This window comes from Nicotiana tomentosiformis, chromosome 1, assembly GCF_000390325.3.
Source record: "Nicotiana tomentosiformis chromosome 1, ASM39032v3, whole genome shotgun sequence".
In the NCBI taxonomy this organism is placed as follows: domain Eukaryota; kingdom Viridiplantae; phylum Streptophyta; class Magnoliopsida; order Solanales; family Solanaceae; genus Nicotiana; species Nicotiana tomentosiformis.
In genome coordinates this window covers 150,361,803-150,386,068 of record NC_090812.1, presented here as the reverse complement: position 1 = coordinate 150,386,068, position 24,266 = coordinate 150,361,803, and the positions used below count along the sequence as shown (strand labels likewise).

At 37.0% G+C, this 24,266-nt stretch overlaps 1 non-coding gene across 1 annotated transcript; it reads left to right on the top strand.

Moving 5' to 3' along the window:
- Positions 1-12,851: 12,851 nt before the first annotated feature.
- On the top strand, positions 12,852-12,990 carry LOC117276586 (small nucleolar RNA Z247). Its single transcript, XR_004506847.1, has one exon. It is a non-coding gene; the product is annotated as a small nucleolar RNA Z247 (small nucleolar RNA).
- The last annotated feature ends 11,276 nt before the right edge of the window (positions 12,991-24,266 follow it).

Below are 24,266 nucleotides of genomic sequence, written 5' to 3'. Positions count from 1 at the left end.
ATACACATGGTAAGAATAATTTGAAGTGATGCACATTGCTGTTCTTTTGACTTTATAGGTTACTCATGCTGAAGACTTAATAGACTCTAGAGCAAAGAGAATCAGACGCTACCATGAATTAATCTTTTAATTGTTACATCAGAATTATTACAGGTACTACTCTCAAATCTACTTACTCTATGAGATTATACTTTTGCTGGTGGGCTTGTGGTCTAATTATATAAGCTGATGGTTACTATCATAAATGGTATTCTAAAATGTTAACTTCGAGCCAGTCGGCCAGAAAATGGTAGATAAGACTAGGGTGCGACAGTAAAAACTATTGAAATATGCCAATGAACTTATGGAAGAAAAATACATTTAAAGACTAAAAAGGCACATAACACAAAATAGAGTGAGTATTTTGAAACTAACCTATCGCTTTAATTTGTATTTTCTATGTAATTAGCTATGCATCAAATTGAAAACCATTTTGCACTTCTACATTGTCTTCTACATTTTCCCTAATTCAAAGAATAAATACTTTCTATCTCACCTTTTTTTTTTTTTTTGGTTGCTCATTTGCTTAATGTTGATTTTTTTTATGTACTATGTATCTGAAAGCCATTATACTTGATTTTTACTGTTAAAGTGTGACTATGAAGCGATTAGTGTATGCTTGTGTTTATGAATTCCACTTGCTGATGATGTTTATGGTATTAGGTGAATGATTCACCTGTTAAAAATTCAGCGGCATTTATGATGGAGATGTGAACATATAGAAATACTTAGAGTTTATCTTGTACTTGGATGTAGCTCTATTTATCATCATTTGAGCAAAGGTGAAGTGAAATCATTCATTGTAATTAGGAAAAAATTAATATATTGTCAAGTGTTCTATTACGTATTCATAAAGTTATTTTTGCTATATTTTTTCATAATCTCATTTACTTTGAATACCACGATTACCATTTAAGGTGTATTTGTTCGATCATGCTTTAATTCATTGTAGTTAGAGCTTTCATGGTTTTTTCGACAGTATTCTCTCCATTTGATTGATTAGAAGGTGTTTATATACTAGATAAAGTGCGAGCGTTAGAGGCCGAAATGCTTCTCAGAATAAAGCAACAGCTTAACTTCAAGCCTAGAAATCCTTATTGTGAGTACATATATGTTATGAAAGTGTATTCATCTTTTATCTCCTTTTACTTTTTTTCCTCCTCCCATTTACGTGTTTAGGTCTCAGTAATGACTCTTTGCGTTCAATCTCACGTTTCATTCTCCCATCCTTTTTGATTCTTAAATTCAATTTTCAGTTGTGCACTGGATGATGCAATAAATCAAGATTTTTTGTGCAAAAGAATGGCTGCTTGCTGTGTATTAATTCCTTCCAAAAGGAAAACGACTTTTGGTCATTATGGAGTAATTTTGTATTTACTACCTATGTATGATATTCAATAAGAATGTAATAAAGTATCGAAAAAGATTTTTTTTTTTTGTATAACAGTTAATCAGTTATAAGAAGTTATGAGCTAATTATTGGTACTTTTGTCTTTCTTTTCTTTTTTCAACAAATTATTAACTTCTCTGCCGATCGCAACCAGTTTCATCGTTTTTGCCTTTACGTAATTATGTTAAAGTTAAGACAAAGGAAGGTGAATTTGTGCATACTCATGACAAATATTTCATACCAGATTGGGAGTGTGTCTAACGATAGTGAGAAATTAGATATAAAAAATGTGAAGGAGAAAGATGTCTCAATATGACAAAACAGTGACATTAGAAAAAAGAATTATTCTATGAAATTAGTCTTTAACCCTACAATATTTAGTAACTTCCTGTATACACATTTAATAATCCTATATGTTTATAGTTTTAGGTCGAAAACTCTATCTATCTATTTTTTCCAAAATTTTAAAAAACTTTTTTTATTTTATAAAATTATACGGTACTTTAATTTTTCGTCCAAAAGACTTCCATAAAATTAAAATACTTGTTTGAGGTTTTGAACATGTTTACTAACCGCTCATGTTCATTTTTTAAGTACTTTGGTAGATTTCTGCCTTATTATTTGGTTATTCTCCCCTTCCTCTATAATTGAGTATTTGTAAAAATATAAAATTGATATGTACTAATGTCTATAAGTATTCATATTTTTAGTATGTTTTGCATTAATTGATCAATGTAAGTATTTTTGAATTTTTTTCCTTAGTAGAATGTGAAACACTATCAATGTGAAAAAGAACAAGCACTCGGGTGAAAGTTGATAATTGGTGTTGTCGACTTCAAGAAGAAAATTGTTTAGTGTTGCTGTTTGATAAGGAATTGCTTTGTTTTTATTATTTTCTTTTTGTATGGTTAGATACTTCTTTTTGATAAGATTTGCATATTTAAAAAAAAAAAATTATTTCTAAATTACAATTTCATCCGATATATTCGTACTCAATTATCTATTACGTGAAAGTTTCTTTTTAAAATTACGATTGCTCTATAACAACAATAACAACCCAGTGTAATCCCACAAACGGGGAAACAACAATAACAACCCAGTGTAATCCCACAAACGGGGAAGGTAAAATTGAGTATTCATAATTTTAGTGTAAAATTACGATAACTCTATTTGAAATTTTTTTCTTCTTCCAAGAGAGATGATACTTGCTTGTTAATTACTCTTTCCTTTTATTTCTTTAAGGATATATAGTTTCTTCTATCTTAACAAATTTTTCAATATCATCCAACTGTAGATTGGCTAATGTTTTAGGACTGCGCGAAGCCCCTACGATTTTGAAACAATAATGTGGGGGAGAAAAGGGCCCAATATTCTAAGTACTGTATAAGAAGTGCGGGTAAAATAGGTACATTGGAAATAATGTCCATAATGAGCAAAAACCATAAATAGACAAAATTCCACAAACCTAGCAGCAATAGGTATTTTATACATAAGGCAACTAAATAATTATATTCCTATCACAAAGCTTTAAACCATGTCCCTAAAATCATGAATCCACAACGTTCATTTCCTTAATAATAAAACGTTTCAGTTACATCCCAATAACATTAATTGCCAATTTAATACTCAACACATGATTGTTATCTTTTATCTCTTTCCTAAGAATGGAATTGATTAATTATGATTTTATTGGTACTTTCTCTCTCTTTCAATTATGAAAACGTTTTATTTGATAGTATAACTATATTTTATTGGAAAAATGTGAATGCTTATATAATAGTGCATACTTGGATGAAGAAGTGATATTTATACCATTTACCTATTATATATATTACATATAATTCGTATAATACATTATCAATAAGTATATTATGAAGTATAAATTAAAATATTATTAGTATAAAATATTATTTTATTTGGATATACATATTATATAATTCTTTTTTTTTCAATATGAAAAATATACACGACGTATATTCAGGATATTAAAATGTATAATATAAAACATACCATACATTTATTGTATAAATATTATATATTTAGAGCACATTATAGTTGTGTAAAATATTATATAATATTACTGTTATATATAAAGCATAGAAATGATTCATGAATGCTTCACTTTCGGTAAAGACTTTTATTTCTTTAGGGGTTGAATTTTGTGGAAAGGATAGAAAATAGTGAAAAGGAAGAGAAAATCATGGCATAAAGGAAATTTAAATTTATTATGAAAATTTATACTGAAAATATAACATAAATATTTAAATTTATTCTAGAAAGATACCATGAATCTGCAACTGTTATATTCAAATATAAATTAATATAAAATTATTAAATAAAAAATATGTGGTTATACAATACACATTTTAAAAATATATAGTGAATATAAGTTACATTACATGCATATATGCTTATAGATCTAGATGTCCAAACAATTAAGAAAAATTTAAACCCCCCAAAAGTTGATTTTTTTATATTTTCATTACCATATAGATGAGAGAAAAACATTTAATAAGGAAGAGGGGAATAAAAATAAACCCCTGATTTAATGGGATCTATTTATTTTTAAACCTGCCAAACTCGTAAAAAATTCTTTCACTATTGAAATAAACCACAAGTGAAGTTATTTATATAAATAGTCTTAGATAAGAGACCTACCACATAAAAATCTCAATTTAGTAAATAAAGAAAACTTTTGAGGCATTCTCAAGGCCCACATTGTCACGCCTATGTCTGGAGCTTTTGGTCACTGTGAATTTACGGGAAAAAAATGAAAATTTAGATACTTTAATTAAAGGCAAAATTCATAAGTTGCCATCTAACCCATGGCCCAAATCCTCTTACACACTTTCTGCGGACGATAATCATATTACACACGCAACCTTTTTAAAGTGTATCTAGTACATACCTCTTTTGATCGGGTCCCGTAAAAAGTTCATTCGTGTATTTCATGCGTTTGACTTTAGTTTATAAACTTGACCCACTTATTTTTAACCCCTTATATTATATTAACTAACTCGACCCAACCCGACCATACCCGACCCATATGTTAAAAAGGGTTAAACCTAATTTACCCCAAATTAATTCTCATTTCTCCATACATTTCTAAGGAGCGCTAGTGAAGGCGATTCCAGCGACTATCTCAAGCGAGACTTTCATCTTGTATGGGAGGTGGATTTATGCGATTTTAGATTAGTAATTTTCTTTTCATTGCATTACCCATTTATTTTAGTAGTGGGTGGGTTGAACCTAGGATTTTTTCGAAACTTCTTCTATTTGCTTTAGGATTTTCGGACTTTTAAAAAGGGAAATCTTTTTTCATTGTCGATATTACTGTGTAGTGTCGTGTTGTTGCCTTTACAGAGAGTTTTTTATAAAAAGATTTACTTTGTGTTTGCAAACCGTGTGTAAAGTTAGGGTTTAAGTGATTATTGTAATAGCATTGCTTTGAACAGTGTGATATGCTCTTGTCTTTGTCTCCACTTTTGTATTTCATTTGCAATTCTTTATTTTCAGTTGTTGCATGTAGCCGTCGATTTATTTGTCCCCTTATTTATTTGCAGAAAAATATCTTTTAAATTGATTACACTCAAGTGGTACCATGATGGGGTCTTAGTTCCTGGTAACTTTGCTCGTTATGTGGGGGTATTCAAACATTGACTTTAGATGTAGATGTGGATTTACTGTCTTTTATTGAACTGGTTAACTACACTAAGTTATATGAATTTAAGAATGTAGCTGAGCTGTATATTTGTCCAATGGATATGACAGATAAATTGGTAAATATTCTCACAGACAAGATATATTAGACATTTGTAATGAATTGGAGGATGAGGATACCTTGGATATTTATGTGACTCATGCTGTCCCTTTAAATGTTGTTGACATAAATGAGGCTAGTAAAAGGGTTGGTGGGAGTAATATTGGAGCTTTTACGAGCACAATAATCTTAGAAGAAGAAGATAATGAACCTGAACCTGCATCTGCCCCTGCTCCTGCACATGCTCCTTCTCTTGCACCTTCAAGTAGGAGTGGGCATAAAATCCGAAAAATCGAATTTCGAACCGAACCGAACCGAATCGAATTAATTTGGTATTTTAGTTTCGGTTTATTTAGGTATTTCGGTACAGAAATTTCGGTAATTCGGTTCGGTATACGGTATTGGGTTTTTGATATTTCGGTATTTCCGTATACCGAAATACCAAAATAGTTTAGTCCAAGCCCAACTTTATTTTTATTTTTTAGCCCAATAACCTTAAGCCCACACCCCAAAAATCCAAAACTCCTAATTCCCTAATTCCTAACCTTTAGGCTTTAGCAAAGTTCCACCAAGCAGATTAAGAACTTCCAGAGATATTGAAGCAGAGATGAAAAATGTACAGACAACAACTATCTTCGGCATTGAGCTTGAATGGATTGTTCAACTATCCTTCTTTTTACGTTAGGATAAAGTATGTCTTTATACTCGAGACATCAAAGGAGTTGTTGCTTTTTACGTGTAAGTTGTAATACTTGGTGCAACTTTTTCTCTTGAATTAGCAAATGATATTATAAGATGCTTCCCTTGCATTGCCTCCATTTTTAGTCAAATGCTAGTAAATAATACTAGTTGTATTGGTTTCAAAAGTTGAAATGTATCTTTTCAACCAAAAGAACTACAGATTTGAATAGGCAGAAGCCTCTTAACATAGCATGACAATTTATTTAAAAAAGCTACGATCAACATGGATTACATTAGTTAATTAAGTGGAGGAGATTGTGAAGATTTGGTTTAAACCAAAACCGTACCGAACCAAAATAAGAAATACCAAACCGTACCAAAATATTTTGGTACGGTATTTGGTATACACAATTGATAAACCGAATACCGAAATACCGTACAGAAATTCTTAAATACCGAATCGAAGTACCGAATGCTCACCCCTACCTTCAAGAAAATAAGAGAGTGAAGTAGATAGTGAATCAGATGATGATGAGGGTGAGGATGACAATGAGAATGATTCAGACTTTGATAATCCTGATAGTGATGAGAGTGATGGAATAGACTTACATGTTCCTGATGATAATGATTATGGATTTGATCTTCATGAAGAATTTGCAGAGTGTAGGGATGAACTGAGGAAATATAGGAGGAAAATGAGTGAAAGGCCAAAAGATAGGGGTGATATTAACCTAGGTGATGCAAGAGTTGATATTGGTTTGGACTGTTTCAATCAAGCAGTGGGTTCACAAGTTTTTCTGTATGTACTTCAAACTTAACGTTATGTCTTGTTTGGTTTAACTACTTTACTAAATATTTTCTGTTTTGGCAGTCTGGTGGAGGTAAACCAAGAGTGGTTTCTCATGGTGGTGAAAAGAGGTCCTCAGTAGATATTCATGAATGTGCCTACAAGCCAACAAGTAGAGTAAAATGGAATGGTAGACCAGCCATTACTAGAAGACAACTTGAAAGAACTGATGCATCACATTCCAAAACTGTTACATCCCATTCCAATCTAAGTCAAGCAAGTTCATCATCCCAGCTGTCACGACCCAAAACTAACCCCTGTCGTGATGGCGCCTATCGTGAAACTAGACAAGCCGACTCGTTTCCAAAACAAATCGATATTTTCATTTTAAAGATAATTTCAAGGCTATTTAACATAAACCTTCATTTAAAGAGTTCAAATCAAAGAAAAACATAAGTACGGAAAAGAAAAGCCCGACATTGGGGTGTCACTAGTCATGAGCATATACTACAATCTGTCTAACAATATCAAGGCTAACTCAGCTCGAAAAATAGCTAAATACAACTAGAGGAAGATAAGAGGGAGAAGAGCAGGGGTTGCGATTGCCAAACAGCTACCTTGATATCTTCAAGAAAAATCTGCAACCAAAACACTCAATAATCGCTACAGTGTCTAGCTACACCTGAATCTGCACACAAGGTGCAGGGAGTAACGTTAGTATGCCAACTCAGTAAGTAACAACAATAAATAAAGACTGAGCAGTAGTGACGAGGAATAAAGCATATAACGTTCATATCAGGAAATTTTAGTAAAATACCACATGCTCTTAAAAATCAGGATTTGAATCAAACATCTCGATTAAACCCAATTCCAGTAAAAATTATTTAAAGATATTTTTCCAACAGTTTTTCAAACAAAGGCTCAATGCAAAGGTGAGCAAAAATGATGAAATCATAAATAGCCCCTCGGACAAAACATCACTCATATACAGCCCCTCGGGCAAAACTCACAGTCACTCGTGCTACTCGGGCATACCTCACAATCACTCTTGCTACTCGGACATACCTCACAATCACTCTTGCCACTCGGGCATACCTCACAATCGCTCGTGCCTCCCAGTCATTCAGCACTCGGTACTTGGAACTCACACTCAGTAGGTACCTGCGCTCACTGGGGGTGTGTACAGACTCCGGAGGGGCTCCTTCAGCCCAAGCGCTATAATCTACACGGACAACTCACGTGCGATAATAATAAAGTATGATGTAGGCGGGCAGCCCCGATCCACACTCATCCTCACAAATCAAGCCACTCGGACATTTCAGTAAAATAGGGCATTCGACCCAAAATATTTATATCCATTAAAATAGAGTCATAAAACTGAGTTATGCGGTAAACAAGTATAAACATGACTGAGTATAGATTTTCAATCGAAAACAGTGATAGGATGGTAAGAAACAGCCCCTAAGGGTCCAAACAGCTTTGGCGCAAGGCCCAAACATGGCATTCAACCCAATTTACAGAAAATCTTTCTAAAACATATAAGTATCAATGGTTTCAACAAAGTATGCAACTTTACAGTTGCTACGGGGCAGACCAAGTCACGAATCCCTAATAGTGCTCGCCCACACGCCCGTCACCTATCATGTGCGTCACTAAAAATAATAGAATAATACAAAATTCGAGGTTTCATACCCTCAAGACTAGATTTACAATCGTTACTTACCTCAAACCGGTCAAATCTCTAACCCGCAATGATCTTGCCTCTGGACTCGGCCTCCAAATGATCCGAATCTATTCACAATTATCACAATACCATCAATACGCGCCAATGGAATAAATTCCACAAGAAAAACTATAAAATTAGACCAAAATCCAAAATTGGCTTAAAAATCGCATGTGGGGCCCATGTCTCGGAACTCGATAAAAGTTATAAAATCCGAAAGTCCATTCAACCACGAGTCTACCCGTACCAATTTTACCAAAATTCGACCTCAACTTGACCCTCAAATCTACATATCTTATTTCCAAATTTCTAAGTTTCAATTTCCGATTTGCACCTCAAAATTATGTAATCTAGTCAGATTATTCGATGATAATTCAATATTATGGAGTATAAATGATCACAAGAGACTTACCTCAAGTTTTTATAGAAAATATATCAAAAATCGCCTCTCCTCAAGCTCCAATTTGTCAAAAATGGCAAATGGAACGAAGTCCCTATTTTTATAATTCTGCCCAAACATCCTCGGTTCTGCCTCGATCTTGGCCTTCGATCGAGATCCTCGATCCTGGTTCTCGATCCTGGCCCTCGATCCTGGTTCTCGATCTTAGGCCTTCGATTATGTCTTCGACCCGGCCTTCGACCGTGACCCTCGACCCTGGGCTCGATCATGCCTTCGATCGTGGCCCTCGAATCTGGGCTCGATCATGGCTTCGATCATGGCCCTCGACCCTGGGCTCGATCTGGGCTCAATTTCTGGCAGAAGCAATTTCCAACAGAAGGAAATTGCAGCAGCTGTTCTAGTTCAATTTTTGATCCGTTAACCATCCGAAACTCACCCGAGGCCCTCGGAACCTCAACCAAATATACCAACAAGTCCTAAAATATCATACGAACTTAGTCGAATCCTCAAATCACCTCAAACAACGCTAAAACCATGAATTACACCCCAATTCAAGCCTAATGAACTTTGAAATTTTTAATTTCTACAAATAACTCCGGAATCTATCAAACCACGTCTGATTGACCTCAAATTTTTCACACAAGTCTTAAATGACATAACAGAGGTATTTCAATTTTCATAATTAGATTCCGACCCCGATATAAAAAAGTCAACTCTCCGGTCAAACTTCTCAAAAATAAAACTTTTGGCATTTCAAGCCTAATTTCTCTACGGACTTCCAAATAATATTTCGGACATGCTCCTAAGCCCAAAATTACTATACGGAGCTATTGAAATCATCAAAATTTAAATTCGAGGTCGTTTACACATAGGTCCATATCCGGCCCACTATTCTAACTCAAAATTTTCAATTATGAGACTAAGTGTCTCATTTCGCTCCGAGTTCCTTCCGGACTCGAACCAACTAACCCGATATAATATAATATAGCTGAATAATATAAAAAGAAGTAGGAATGGGAAAAACAGGGTTATAACTCTCGAAACGACCGATCGAGTCGTTACACCAGCCATCCAAGAACAATTATATGTAGTTGTGTATTGAATGTTGTTATTGTGATTGTTAAGTTATTTTGGAACTGTTGTTAGGTTATTTTGGAACCGTTGTTAAGTGGTGTATTCAATGTTATATTTTGTTAAGGCAGGCTGTTGTTATTTTGGTATGTTGTTAAGATGTCAACCTTTATTTTTGTTAAGGCGGGCTGCTATTAGGTGACTGTAATTAACACCTTTACTCTATGATGATATGTGTTTTAAATTGAAAATTTTTGGGCAGATTCATCTCTTTAGTGTTACTACTTTAGTATTTCAGCATTTGATCTGTATTTTAGGAAGCAATTTCAGCCACTATTTAATTATATACGCAGTGTATTATCTGCATTTTGAGCTCACATAGCAACAACCACAAACCAAAAAACATTAACAGTTGCAAAAAAATTCATTCATTTCTAACAAAGGGATACAAAATCCACCAAAAAGCTTCATTCATTTTCTTACATTATATAGCAATCTTTAGAACTACCAAACACAATCAACTTCAATACAATTACAATTAAAATTAGCACACACAATCTCCTCCTATTTCTTTGATTCCTATTTTCCTTCAATAATGCATCAAACACCCTCTTCTTCTTATGCAGTCCCAAAATCATAATTTTCAAGTGTTCTGGAGTTGGGGGATCAAACCACACAAAGAAATTACATGCTGAGCAAGTGTCCCTCTGAAAATCGAAGAGAAAAAATTATTAAGGAATATAAAATCGATTATAAAAGTACAATTGATATTTACCTCATAAAAAAAATACCCATAAAATCGACGACCAGGATTATCAACACTCCATGACTGTATCACCACAACTTCTTCACCATAATAACAAAATTTTCTCAGATTATGCATTTTTTCTAACCCTAAAATTGAACGCTACTGTCGAAAAAGAGAAGGAAGGAGTAGAAGAAGATTGTAATATTGGTAACAGAAAAACGCATAAGAAAATGTCAAGAACAAGAAAATTTTCTGCAACTTCGAGCTTTCAAGGAGGAAGATGAAGGTGAATATGGGTCCAATTTGAGAAGAAATGGGTTGGGGCCCTTTTATTTGTTTAAAAATGGCCGTTGGGATTTGTTTATGGCCGTTGATTTAAGTCAGAAATTGTCTGCTTCTACTGTCCACGTGCTTCTACCATTTTGTGTTACACACGCTTAGACCTGGTCAAAAGAGGTGTGTACTAGATACACTTTAGAAAGGTTGCGTGGTCTGCAGAAAGTGTGTAAGGAGGATTTGGGTCATAGGTGAGGTGGCAACTTATGTAATTTGCCTTAATTAAACACGTGTTCAAACTATGTCTATTAAACTCTTCACTAGCAACCGGTTAAAATAATTAATAGCATGTAATTCACACACGAATGGTGTGGAAAAATAAAAAATATATATAATGAAGACATGTGGCGTTTGGGCTCAAATAGTTATAAAAATAGATTTTGAGCCACAAAAAATAAAGAAATCTATTTTCACATAAATTCACAGTATAGGAATTGAGAACTATTTCCTATGTGGAAATGATCGGTCCACTTTTTTGGTATTATACAGTCCTCTCATCTCACACCGTACAATAGTTTTATTGTAAAAGTTTCGAACATCTGAACTTTGCTAAAGTTTTTTCATGTTTTAATTGAGGATATTTTTATCTAGATTTTATTTTCACACTAAAAATAACTACTCTTTAATTACACTTTAGATGACAGCTAAACTTTAACAAAGTGGCTAGCTAACTCAAATTTTACAGCAGCATAGGGTCCTACACCACAATATAAATTCATAAATATTCATTTAATCCGGTATTTATACTAAATCAAAAAAGAAATAAATCTTGCATTCATTGATTAGTGTAAATACCTGGCGCAAATAATTTTCTACCATATATTTTCCCATGGAGTTTTATTTCACAGACAAACCATGAGGGGTTGTCTGCATTTTTTATATCAAAACTTTTTCATGTGGCTCGTAATTTTGGGCCACCAATTGAATCTGTATCCACTTTTAAAAAAAAAACGTTTAACTGATACCTAATTTATTGGAAATTTCATATACATACATTTTTCTCTTCTTCTTCACTGCTGCTTTCTTCTTCTTTGTGTTTAGGGTTTTTTCTTCTTAGTTGCAAAATGGATTTGTTAACTTTATTGTTGTTTTAACAATTTAAAAATTGTGATTTGTTCGTTATGATATTTGAAAGTTATATTTCAAATTTGAGCTTATTTGGAGCTATTAGGGATTCGATAAGTATAGTTTAACTATTAGATAAATATTGTATATAGTTGGTTAGGGATAAACTACATCTCATAGAGTTCCTCTCATGTTTAATCTCTTGTATAATATGTATTTATAGAGGACTATTCTTCCTCTATCAAGTAATGAAATATACGACTCTGTTGCTACCTTTACATGGTATCAGAGCGTTCAAGACTCACATCTGAATAGCCATGTCTTCACCTTCACTCACCAATGTCTCGACACAATCACTCTCATAAAATAACACTACCACCATAGCCACAACTTTCTCCCATTCTCATATAATCAAGCTGGATAGGAATAACTATATCTTGTGGAAATCTCAAGTTCTTCCTGCAATAAGAGATTATGATTTAGGAGGATACATTGATGGAACTCATCCATGTCCATCCAAATTTGTATCTACTGCTGAAACCTCTATAGATTCTTCACCAGTATCAAATGTAGAAGTTAATCCATTGTTTTTAGCATGGAAGAAACAAGATCAACTCTTATTGAGTTGGCTGTTGTCTTCGCTTATAGAGGGAGTATTAGCGCAGGTTGTTGGCTGATCCACATCAAAGGAAGTCTGGTTAGCCCTAAAAGGTATGTTTGCCTCGCAATCTAGGGCACACATTATGCAATTGCGACTACAGCTTCAAACAACTAAGAAAGGATCCCAATCGATGGTTGATTATCTTCAAAAGATGAAAACTATAGCAGACAATCTAGCTGTTGCATCTCAGCCTCTCAATGAAGATGATTTGATCCTTCATATCCTTGGTGGCTTAGGTTCTGATTATGATGCTTTAGTTATCTCAGTTACATCCAGAACTGAGCCCATTACACTTACTGACCTTAACGGTCTGTTATTGAGTCATGAGTATCGGTTGGAACAAGCTACTGTTGTTGATCAAGCCTTTACACAGGTTAATCTCACTATCAAATCCCCTGGTCATAACCCTAGTCGGAACAAGTATGAGAATAAAAGGAACTATTCCACCAATCAGTACCAATCAGGTAGGAATGGACGAGGCCGAGGAAAAGGAGGTCATGGTTTTAGTGACCAACAATATTATCAAAACACTACAGTTAAGTGTCAAGTGTGTAACCAATTTGGTCACTCTGGTGCAAATTGTTACCATCATTTTGATCATGCTTTTCAAGCTGGAAATAAGCAACAATTCTCAGCATATATTTCACAACCTTCGACTATAGTAGATCCTCTCTGGTATCCTGATTCTGGCGCCACAATCAATCTTGCAAACGATCTGAACAATATGAACTTTAGGGGTCAATATTCTGGATCTGAACAAATGCATGTTGGCAATGGTACAGGTTTGAAAATTGCTCATATTGGTGATTCCTCTCCTCCTTCTTCTTGTCGAACTCTTCATCTCAAAAATATATTACATATTCCAGAGATTACAAAAAGTTTGTTAAGTGTAGCTCAATTTACTGCAGATAACAATGTTTATTTTGAATTTCACCCTACTACTTGTCTTGTGAAAGAACCGACAACGAGGAATGTTCTACTACAAGGGCGCCTTGAGCATGGACTCTATACGCTGTGTTCTGCCCGCTTCCAGTCTAACCGAGGTTCTTCTCAACATCAAGCCCTCCTTGTATCAAAGTCGTCTATTGATTTGTGGCATAGTCGTCTAGGTCATCCTTCAATAAGAGTTGTAAAACAAGTAGTGAATCGTCATGATCTACCTGTTTCTACAACCTCTAGTAGCAGTGTTTGCTCGTCTTGCCAGTATGGAAAGAGGCATAAGTTACCCTTTCCTACTTCTAGTTCATCTTCTACAAGTCCTCTAGATTTGATTCACTTGGATGTATGGGGCCCTGCTCTTTATCTTGCAAGCAATAAATTTAGTTTTTATGTTTCATTTGTTGATGATTTTAGCAGATATGCTTGGCTTTATCCTATAAAATCTAAACATGAAGTCATTGATGTTTTCTCATGTTCAAAACTCAAGTTGAAACCTTATTTAATAGAAAGATTAAATCCTTTCAATCTGACTGGGGTGGTAAATATAGAAATTATTCCAAATTATTTGAAAAATTGGGCATTACTCATCAAGTTTATTGCTCTCATACACATGAGCAAAATGGCATAATTGAACGAAAATATTGTCACATTGTTGAAACTGGACTAACACTCTTAGCTCATGCCTTTCTTCCATTGCATTTCTGGGATAATGCATTTCTTTCGGCTGTGTATCTCATAAACCGAATGCCTACACCTATTCTAAATAATATTTCCCCACTTGAGAAGTTATTTAACAAAACACCTGATTATCCATCTCTTAAGGTTTTTGGGTGCGCTTGTTATCCTTTGTTGCGACCCTATAACAATCACAAGTTACAATTTCGTTCACAACAATATGTCTTCTTAGGATACAACACTAATCACAAAGGATACAAGTGCCTTCATGTGTCCAGTGGTAGGATTTATATATATAGGCATGTTGTTTTTGATGAAAATCTTTTCCCTTTTGCATCCAAGGGAACACAGCCTCCTTCGGTGTCGTGTTCTTCGATCTCCTTGCTTTCCTCACCTCCAGTTGTAGAACCATGTCATCCTAGTATTGTCACAAGTTTCATTGACCCTCCGGGCAGTCCTAGTTTGCCTCAAGCTTCTCTCTGTGTTCACCTTCCACCACTTCTAGCAAACAAATGATATCAAATGTCCCATCTCTAGAAAATCTTACATTAGCTACCACTCTTCTTCCTGCTGCTCCGCCTGCTCAGAGGCGTCAAGCAGCTCCTCTTCCTCCTCATCATATGGTCACTCTCTTTAAGGCAAGGACTGCTCAACCTCAAGCCAACACAGTTACTAAATATCCTCTACCCAAATCTGATCTTCCACCCGAGCCTTCTTTTTTTACTAAGGAATTCAAGGATGACAAGCGGAGGCAGGCAATTCATGAAGAGTACAATGCCCTTATTCAAAATGGAACCTGGACACTAGTTCCTTCCTTTATTACCAAGAAAATAGTAGTGTGTAAATGGGTGTTCAAACTGTAACTGAAGCCAGATGGTTCCATAGATAGATACAAGGCAAGGCTTGTGGCAAAAGGGTTTAGCCAAGAAGAAGGATTGATTAGCATGATACATGCAGCCCGGTGGTTAAGCCAACAACTATTCGAGTTGTTCTTACAATTGCTTTATCAAAGGGTTGGGATCTCAGACAACTTGATGTTAAAAATGCTTTCCTAGATGGTGTGCTAACTGAAGAAGTTTATTTGGTGCAGCTGATAGTAGGCTATAATTATGTAATTTAGCTACTAGTTGCACTCTAACTTAGCTGCACTTTATTGATATTTGAATGTTAAATGATACCAAATTGCTCTAATTAAGAACTTTATGCTTTGCAGGAGCAATTCCGGGCTATGGCGACGTTAAAGAATGTTTTGAAGCTAATATGTAGCATTGAAGGCCAATTGGAGGTTAGCGCGCTTAAAAAGAAGAAAAACAAATGTTGCAGAAAATCTTTCAGGTGCGCGGTCTATACGCGGCCGCACACTAGGCCGCGCATGTCAGGCAGAAACTGGCCAAAGTGCGCGGTTGATGCGCGGCCGCGCACGCGCTTTCGAGAAAAATTGTCCAAGGCCAATTTTATAATTTGAGAGGCGACTAACCTTGATCTATATGAAGCCCAGCTCGCCCAAAAAGAGGAGATCTCTATTTTTAGAAGAACTTTGGAGGCAAGAACACAAAAGGAGTAAGACGGAGAATTCTCTTACGAGTTTTTCATCTTCTTCTTCTTAGTTCCATTGTTGTTTATGACTTTTTATATTGTAATCATGCATAGTGGTATGAGTAGCTAAACCCTTCATCTAGGGTTAATGGAACTAATTGTTGGATGAAGTCTTGATTACGCTTTGATATAATTGAGCCGTTTTTACTATATAATTGTTCAACTATGTGTTTCTTGTGATTAATTGAAAGGGACCTTGATTAATCGTGTCTATTTGTCTAGTGTTGCTTGAGAAAGAACACTTGATTAGATCGTTGTTGAACAACGCCACTTTCGAGTAAGTTAAGAGATTAATTACTTAAATTTAAAAGCGGGACTAGAGATAACGAAGCTTTGTTGTGATATTTCTGAGTTGTACAAATTGTGAACTAGAGTAATTCGAGAGAATGCTTCTAGTAAATTATCATAATTGATCGAGAGATAAGTACAGTAAGCAAGAACTCATCATATTTATAGAGTGTTACGGCGAGATTATAGCTAATGTGTCAGGAATTAATCCGACAATTGGGAAAATCAATAACCCTAGATTCTTTTACCCTTGAATTCAATTTCATTCTTGCCTATTGATAGTTTTTATTGTCATTTTTTCTTAGCTAATAATTTCTGTTAATTATCAAATAAAATCTTGAACTCTGAAAAGTGTCTGAGCTTATCATTAGCGATACTTAAAATTATAGTAAATAGGTTAGTTCCCTGTGGGATTCGACTCCGAACTCTTGAACTGGATTCTCTTTGCAGCGACTGCTTAGTCCTTTTTATAAGGCATTGTTGGGCGTGATCAAATTTTGGCGCCGTTGCCGGGGAACTAACGGTGTTATTTATTACAATTTAGAAGAATTGCTAGGATTTTTAGTTTAGATCAATTTTCTATGGTGTTAAAAATATTTCGATTGAAAGTCTCACGTTTGAACTCTTATGTGACTCAGGTGCATGCCTAGAAGCTCCTTAAAAACTGGTGAACTTTTTGAAGGACTCTCAGATCCCAAAAAAGCATTCAGAGCATTGAATAGGGCTAACAAGAATTTCAAATAGCTAAAACAAGACGAATAATTCGAAATTGAAATGGACGACGTAGAGAACATCAACGAGAACAATAGGAATGATTGAGTTGACCCAAACATCAAAGTGGTAACACCTCTTGTGCCGGAAGCTGCTCTATATGATTGGGCGCAACCAACTGCTAATAACCTGGCCAACACAATTGCAGTCCCTCCGATACAAGCAGAGACATTTCAGATTACCAACAACATGCTGCACTTGCTGCAGAATAAAGGGTTGTTCTCTGGTTCGTACATCGAAGACCCACAACAACATCTGAAGAACTTTCTATCAATTTGTGTCACTCAAAGGCAGCCGAATGTGACTCATGAAGCAATCAGATTATTACTGTTCCCATTCTCAGTGACTGGGGAGGCTCAAACTTGCCTGAATTCGCTCCCAATAAACTCAATTGCTACTTGGGAGGAACTAATCAAGCAGTTCTTAAACAAGTTCTATCCACCCAACAAAATTGCGAGGCAAATTGATGAGATATTGTAATTCAGGCAGAAACCGACTGAAACTTTGCAGGAAACCTGGGAGAGGTTTAAGGGTATGCTGGTGAAGTGTCCACTCCATGACATCCCAGATCAGATGCTTGGACATAGATTCTATATGGGTTTGGCTGACGGTTTGAAGGCCAATGTAGATGCTTCAGCTGGGGGTGCATTCTTGAGCAAAACATTCACATAGTGTAAGATTCTTCTTGACAAGATGGCTCAAAATTCAGACTGGATGACGAGAGATACAACACTCACTCCAATAGTGCATTCTGTTGCTCTTGACCCAAACAATAAAAATGTAGAAAACATAGCCACTCTCATGACCCAGATAAGCTTGTTGACAAAGAAATTGATGAGATGGGTACGAAACAGGTGCACATTGTTGATACGACAAATGGAGGCCTATGCACTCCCTGCATAAATCAGTCATATATTTGCTCGTGGAGTGGAGGGAATGATAACAAGGGCTTCAGAGAAGACATGAATTACGTCAATAATTTTAGGGGTCAGAGGCTAGGTGGACAGTAATGGGGACCTCAAAATCAGCAGTACAAACCAACCCAACAACAATACAATACCATTCCAGGGGGAACACGACCACAAGGCCAAGTCGTGCCTTATCAAAAGCAGCAGGCCTACAATCAGCAGCACCAATACCAGTTGGCTTACCAACCGCCTCATCAACAGCATGACAGTAATATGATAGAAACTAAGGGCATGCTGCAATAACTCATTGGGACAAATGTAATGATGCAAGAAAAGTTAGTCGCACATGATTCGGCTATTAAAGGCATTGAAACTCAATTAGGCCAGATGGCCTTGAACAATCGCCCACAAGAAACGTTGCCTGCAAACACAAACATCAATCCAAAGGAGTAGAACCCAAATCATCTAATGGCAGTGAGTCTCAGGAATGGAAGGGATTTAGATAGAGAGCAAGAAGTTGCTCAATCTAGGAGAGACGCAATGCCAATTACTCAAGTGACATTAGAGACTGACGAGTCAACGGAGCTCGCTGAAGTTGTAATTGAACAGGCATAAGTGGACAAAGGCAAAGAGAAGGAATTTGAACAACTCCCAGAACAAGTGGTGGAAAAGACACCAAGAAGTGGGCAGAAGCTAACTCCTGCACCATTCCCTCAAAGGTTGGCAAATCAAAAGAAAGATGATCAATACAAGAAATTCATGGAAATGCTTAAACAAATTCAATTGAATATTCCGCTGATGGATGCTTTGAGGGAAATGCCAGGCTATGCAAAAATGATGAAGGATTTGATGTCTCGAAAATTTGACTTCCAGGACCTATCTACTGTAAATCTAACTCAAACTTGCAGCGCGGTAGTGACAAGACCTATGGCTAAAAAATTGTCTAATCCCGGTAGTTTCACTATCCCATGCACAATTGGAAGTTATGCTTTTGCTAAAGCATTATGTGACTTAGGAGCCGGTATCAACTTGATGCCTTTGGCAATCTATACAAAATTAGGCATTGGCAGAGCTAGACCAACCTCAATGTTGTTGCAACTGGCTGATCGCACAGTCAAAAGGTAGACATGAATTCTGGATGATGTGCTCGTCCAAGTGGGGAAGTTTGTATTTCCTATCGACTTCGTTATTCTTGACTGTCAATTTGATGAAGAAATACCAATAATTTTGGGGAGACCATTCTTAGCCACTGGGAGAGCATTGATTGACTGTGAGACTAGAGAGTTAAAAAATAAGGTTCAATAATGAGGAAATAATATTCAATGTTCAATAATCTATGAGGAGTCCCAGCGCATTTGTAAATTGTTCACTAGTGGAGGCGGTGGATGTAATACTAAAAGAGGAGGATGAGACACTTAATGTCAGAGATCTGTTAGAAGCTTGCTTGATGAATTTGGAAGATGTGGATGTTGAAGAGTTGGCAGAGTGGGTCATGGCTCTCGAAGGTCAAGGGTTCTATAAAAGGGAACCCCAGTTCGAGCCACTACACTTAGAAGAAAGGGCAACACCACCTGCGAAGCCATCAATAGAGGAGCCACCACAGTTGGACCTGAAACTGCTTCCAGCTCACCTCAGGTACACTTTCTTAGGGCTTAACTTTATTTTACCTGTTATTATCTCATCCGGTTTGTTAGCTGTGCAGCTGGAACAACTCCTACAAATGTTACAGGAATGTAAGATTGCTATTGGTTGGACCATGGCAGATATAAAAGGTATCAACCCGGCCTTTTGCATGCACAAGATTCTCTTGGAAGAAGGGCACAAACCCTTCAGATAACATCAAAGAAGGTTGAACCCGAACATGAAATAAGTGGTGAAGAAAGAAGTGATCAAGTGGTTAGATGCGGGTATCATCTTCCCCATATCTGACAGTAACTGGGTCAGCCCAGTTCAGGGTGTGTCAAAGAAGGGTGGAATGACGGTCGTGCAAAATGAGAATAACGAGTTGATCTCGACTCGTAGTGTCATAGGTTGGCAAATATGCATGGATTATAGAAAACTAAACACAGCCACCCGGAAAGACCATTTCCCCTTGCCATTCATTGACCAAATGTTGGATAGGCTGGCTTGGCGGTCTCACTTCTGTTTTTTGGATGGATATTCGGGGTACAATTAGATCTCAATAGCCCCTGAATATAGAGAGAAAACATCCTTTACTTGTCCGTATGGCATCTTTGCCTTTCGGAGAATGCCGTTTGGCCTGTGCAATGCACCGACTACATTTCAGAGGTGTATATTAGCCATTTTCACTGATATGGTGGAGGATATTATGGAAGTCTTTATGGATAATTTCTCAGTGGTGGGAGGTTCATTCGAAGACTGTATTCACAATTTAAGAAGAGTGTTAAAAAGGTATGTGGAGACAAATTTAGTGCTGGACTGGGAGAAGTGCCATTTTATGGTACATGAAGGTATAGTGTTGGGGCATCGAGTGTCCAGTAAAGGCATTGAGGTCGACCATGCTATGGTTGACGTGATTGAGAAGTTTCCACCACCTACTTCGATCAAGGCAGCGAGAAGTTTCCTTGGGCACGCCGGATTCTATAGGCGATTTATAAAAGATTTCTCAAAAACTTGCTAACCCCTTATGTAAACTCCTTGAAAAGGATCATCCCTTTGTATTCTTTGATGATTGCAAGTTGGTATTTGAGGAGTTGAAGAAGAGACTGGTGACTGCACCAATCATTGTTGCACCCAATTGGGAGCAACCATTCGAGCTTATGTGTGACGCGAATGATTATGCTATAGGAGCAGTCTTGGGGCAGCGAAAGGACAAACTGGTGCACCCAATTTACTATGCAAGCAGAATGCTAAGCGGTGCACAACTCAATTATATCGTGACTGAGAAAGAGATGTTGGCTATGGTGTTTGCATTCGATAAATTCAGGTCTTATTTAATTGGTTCAAAAGTGATTGTTTATACTGACCATGCAACACTTAGGTACTTGATAGCAAAGAAGGAGTCAAAGCCACGCTTGATTCGTTGGGTTCTTTTGCTACAAGAATTTGATTTGGAGATCCGCGAGAGGAAAGGGACAGATAACCAAGTGGAAGACCACCTTTCAAGGTTGGAGGGTGATGAAAAGAAAGTAGAGGTTGAAGATATAACTGAGACATTCCCGGACGAACAATTACTAGCAGTGGCAATGAAGGAGACGCCATGGTATGCTGATATTGCTAATTATTTGGCAAGCGGTATTGTACCTTATGAACTCTCTTCGATTCAAAATAAAAAGTTGGTTTGCGATTGTTGGTCTTATTATAGGGATGAACCTTTACTTTTTAAAATATGTGTAGATAACATGATCCAGAGGTGTATCCCCGAGAAAGATCAATCTTCTATTTTGCAGGTTTGCCATGCTTTACCATATAGTGGGCACTTTGGAGGAATTCGGACAGCAGCGAAGGTGTTGGAGTCGGGTTTGTATTGGCCGACTTTATTCAAGGATGCCCATGCTAGGGTGAAAAGTTGTGATGAGTGCCAAAGGACATGCAATATATCTCGCCGTCACGAGATGCCGATGACTATAATTCAAGAGGTGAAAGTATTTGACATGTGGGGGATTGATTTTATGGGACCATTTGTCAGCTCGTATGGTGACAAGTACATACTGGTAGCAGTTGACTACGTCTCCAAATGGGTTGAAGTTGTGGCCCTTCCAATAAATGATGCCAAATGAGTGACAAGCGTTCTAAAGAAAAATATTTTCACATATTTTGGCACTCCGAGAGCTATAATCACTGATGGTGGAACCTATTTTTGCAATAGAGCATTCACAAGGCTGTTAGAAAAGTATAGAGTTCGCCATATGGTTGCCACACCTTACCACCCACAAACGAGCGGGAAAGTGAAAGTGTCCAATAGGGAAATCAAAAGTGTCCTGACCAAAATAGTGAATGCAACACGGACTGATTGGGCAAAGATGTTGGATGATGCATTATGGGCATACCGCATAGCATTTAAAACTCCAATTGGTATGTCTCCAAACAAGTTGGTGTTTGGAAAAGCATGCCATCTTCTGGTGGAGCTTGAGCATAAAGCCTTATGGGCACTGCGACAGTTGAACTTGGATATGGAAACCACATGCACAAGTAGAGTCACAGAGCTACATAAAATCGAGGAATTTCGGTTCCATGCATTCGAGAATGCAAGATTGTACAAAGAAAGGATGGAGATGATGTATGATAAGCACACTCTAGATCAGAACTTCAAACCCGAAGATCTAGTTTCCGGGTAAGCTGAAATCTAGATGGTCAGGACCAGTTAGAGTTGTGTAAGTGTTCTCAAGTGGAGCAGTAGAAATTGAGTCCAAAGATGGAACAAATAGGTTTAAAGTGAATGGGCAAAGGTTGAAACACTACCTTGGAATGGTTGAAGAAAAATGGGAGAAAGTTGTGATGTCTTTGGAAGAGCCCTAATATGTGAGCGAAATGTAATCATGAAAGCTTGCATCGTGCCGCGACGTTAAATCAGGCGCTTCCTGGGAGGCAACCCAATATGTTTTCTTTGTTATTATTTTTCATATTTGATTTTTAATGGTGAAAGTATTGACATGTCTATTAGTGTGCAGGGATGAAATTGTGCGTGAGGAAGGACTCAGGGTGAAGAAATCCATTCGGAGATAGGTAAAAAGTGGCTATAAGGGAGAAATTTCGAAGGAAAACGTGTGCGGCCGCGCAATGACAACGCACAGGTCGCGCACTGACAGCGCACAGGTAGCGCACTTTCGGACCCCTATTGTTGCACATGCGCGACTGCGCAGAGGCAGTGCACTGACCGCATAGTTTTCGACCTCCACTGCCCCACATGTGCGGCCGCACATGGACCGCGCACTGGGCGATGTTTTTAGGTTATTTCATTAGTTAATTGTTTTTCCCTTTCTTTTCTTTTCGTTTATTTTATTTCTCCCTTACTAATAACCGACCTCCTCTTATTCCTCCCCTAAAATCTGAATAAACAAAACAAACCCTCCTCTATCACAAAAAAAAAAAAAAATACGCCCAAAAAACCCTCCCTTCTCCCCAATTTCAAAATCAAAAACCTACCTCCCTTTCCTCCTCTTCCCTACTCAATCACTACCCAATCTCTTTTCCTCACAAGCTTCTTCAGGTAAGTTCCATGGCTTCTATTTTCCTTTTCCTTTAGTTTCTATTTTTTTTTAGTTTCTCCAATGTTTTTCTTTTCTTCTTCTCTTTTAATTGTATAGTAGTAGAAGTCATTATTGTTCTTTTCTTTACTTTGTATTACTAAGTATACTTGTTGGTATGTGAGGATAGTGGAATTTCATCATGTTGGGTTGGATTAGACATTGTTAAGATTGTGGTGGAATTGAGGTATAATTGAGTGTTTGGGGAATTTGGGGTGAATTTGCATATCAAGTGTTTGTTTAAATGCCACAGTGAGTTCGTGAATGTAATTTGTGACCAACTGTGTGGGTGAAGTCTGAGTAACCGCTATTGGTTCATATATCCCGCCTTGTACCGATAGTGGTATTTGTTTTGTAGGTACTATGACACCCTCAAAGAAAAGATGAACCACATGCGCCTCTTCTAGTGGTCATGCAGACTCATCCCGGGCATGTGCCTCGACCAATGCACCTCAGTTTGATAACAAAAGGTATGTAACAAGCTCAGCCCAAGAACGTTTTAGTCAGAAGGCTCCTAAGAAGCCCATACCGGAATGGGGTATTGATAGGGGGTCCATCCAGATTGATTTCCCCAATATGTATCAGGAGTTGGTTTGACGCAGGCTGGATATTTTCTTTGAAGAACCTGAGGAGGCCAACTTGATGGTTGTACGAGAGTTCTACACGAACTACTCTGAACATGAGGACCATATTTGCACTGTGCGACAAAAGAGTATTGATGCATCGATAGACGCCATTAGGAGGGCGTATCGGCTGCCAATATTTGGTGGGGAGGAGGACTATTATGATACATATAGGCGAGAACCAACCTCATGGAACCTGTTTTTCAGAACAATCTGTGTGCCAAATAAAGACATAGTATGGGTTACACAGGGGCGGAAGTTTCACTCAGCCTCACTCACCTTTGAAGGGAAGTATTGGCTTTATATCATCAATAGTCGCATGCTGCCTTCCTCCAACACCACTGAGGTGAACGGTCCCAGAGTTGCATTGATCTGGTGCTTCATGAATAGCCATGATTTTGATGTGGCTAAGGTTATTCACGACGTGATGTTCATCCATTGTCTAGTGCAGAGGTATGGGTTCTTCTTCCCTTCACTAGTCACTAGATTATGCCGGGCAGCAAGAGTGCCAGAGAACAAGAACGTGGATGGAAGAGTGAAAAAAGAACAAAAGTTTCGGGCAGATAAAGTGACCATTGTGAAGGATCCTGTGGTACCT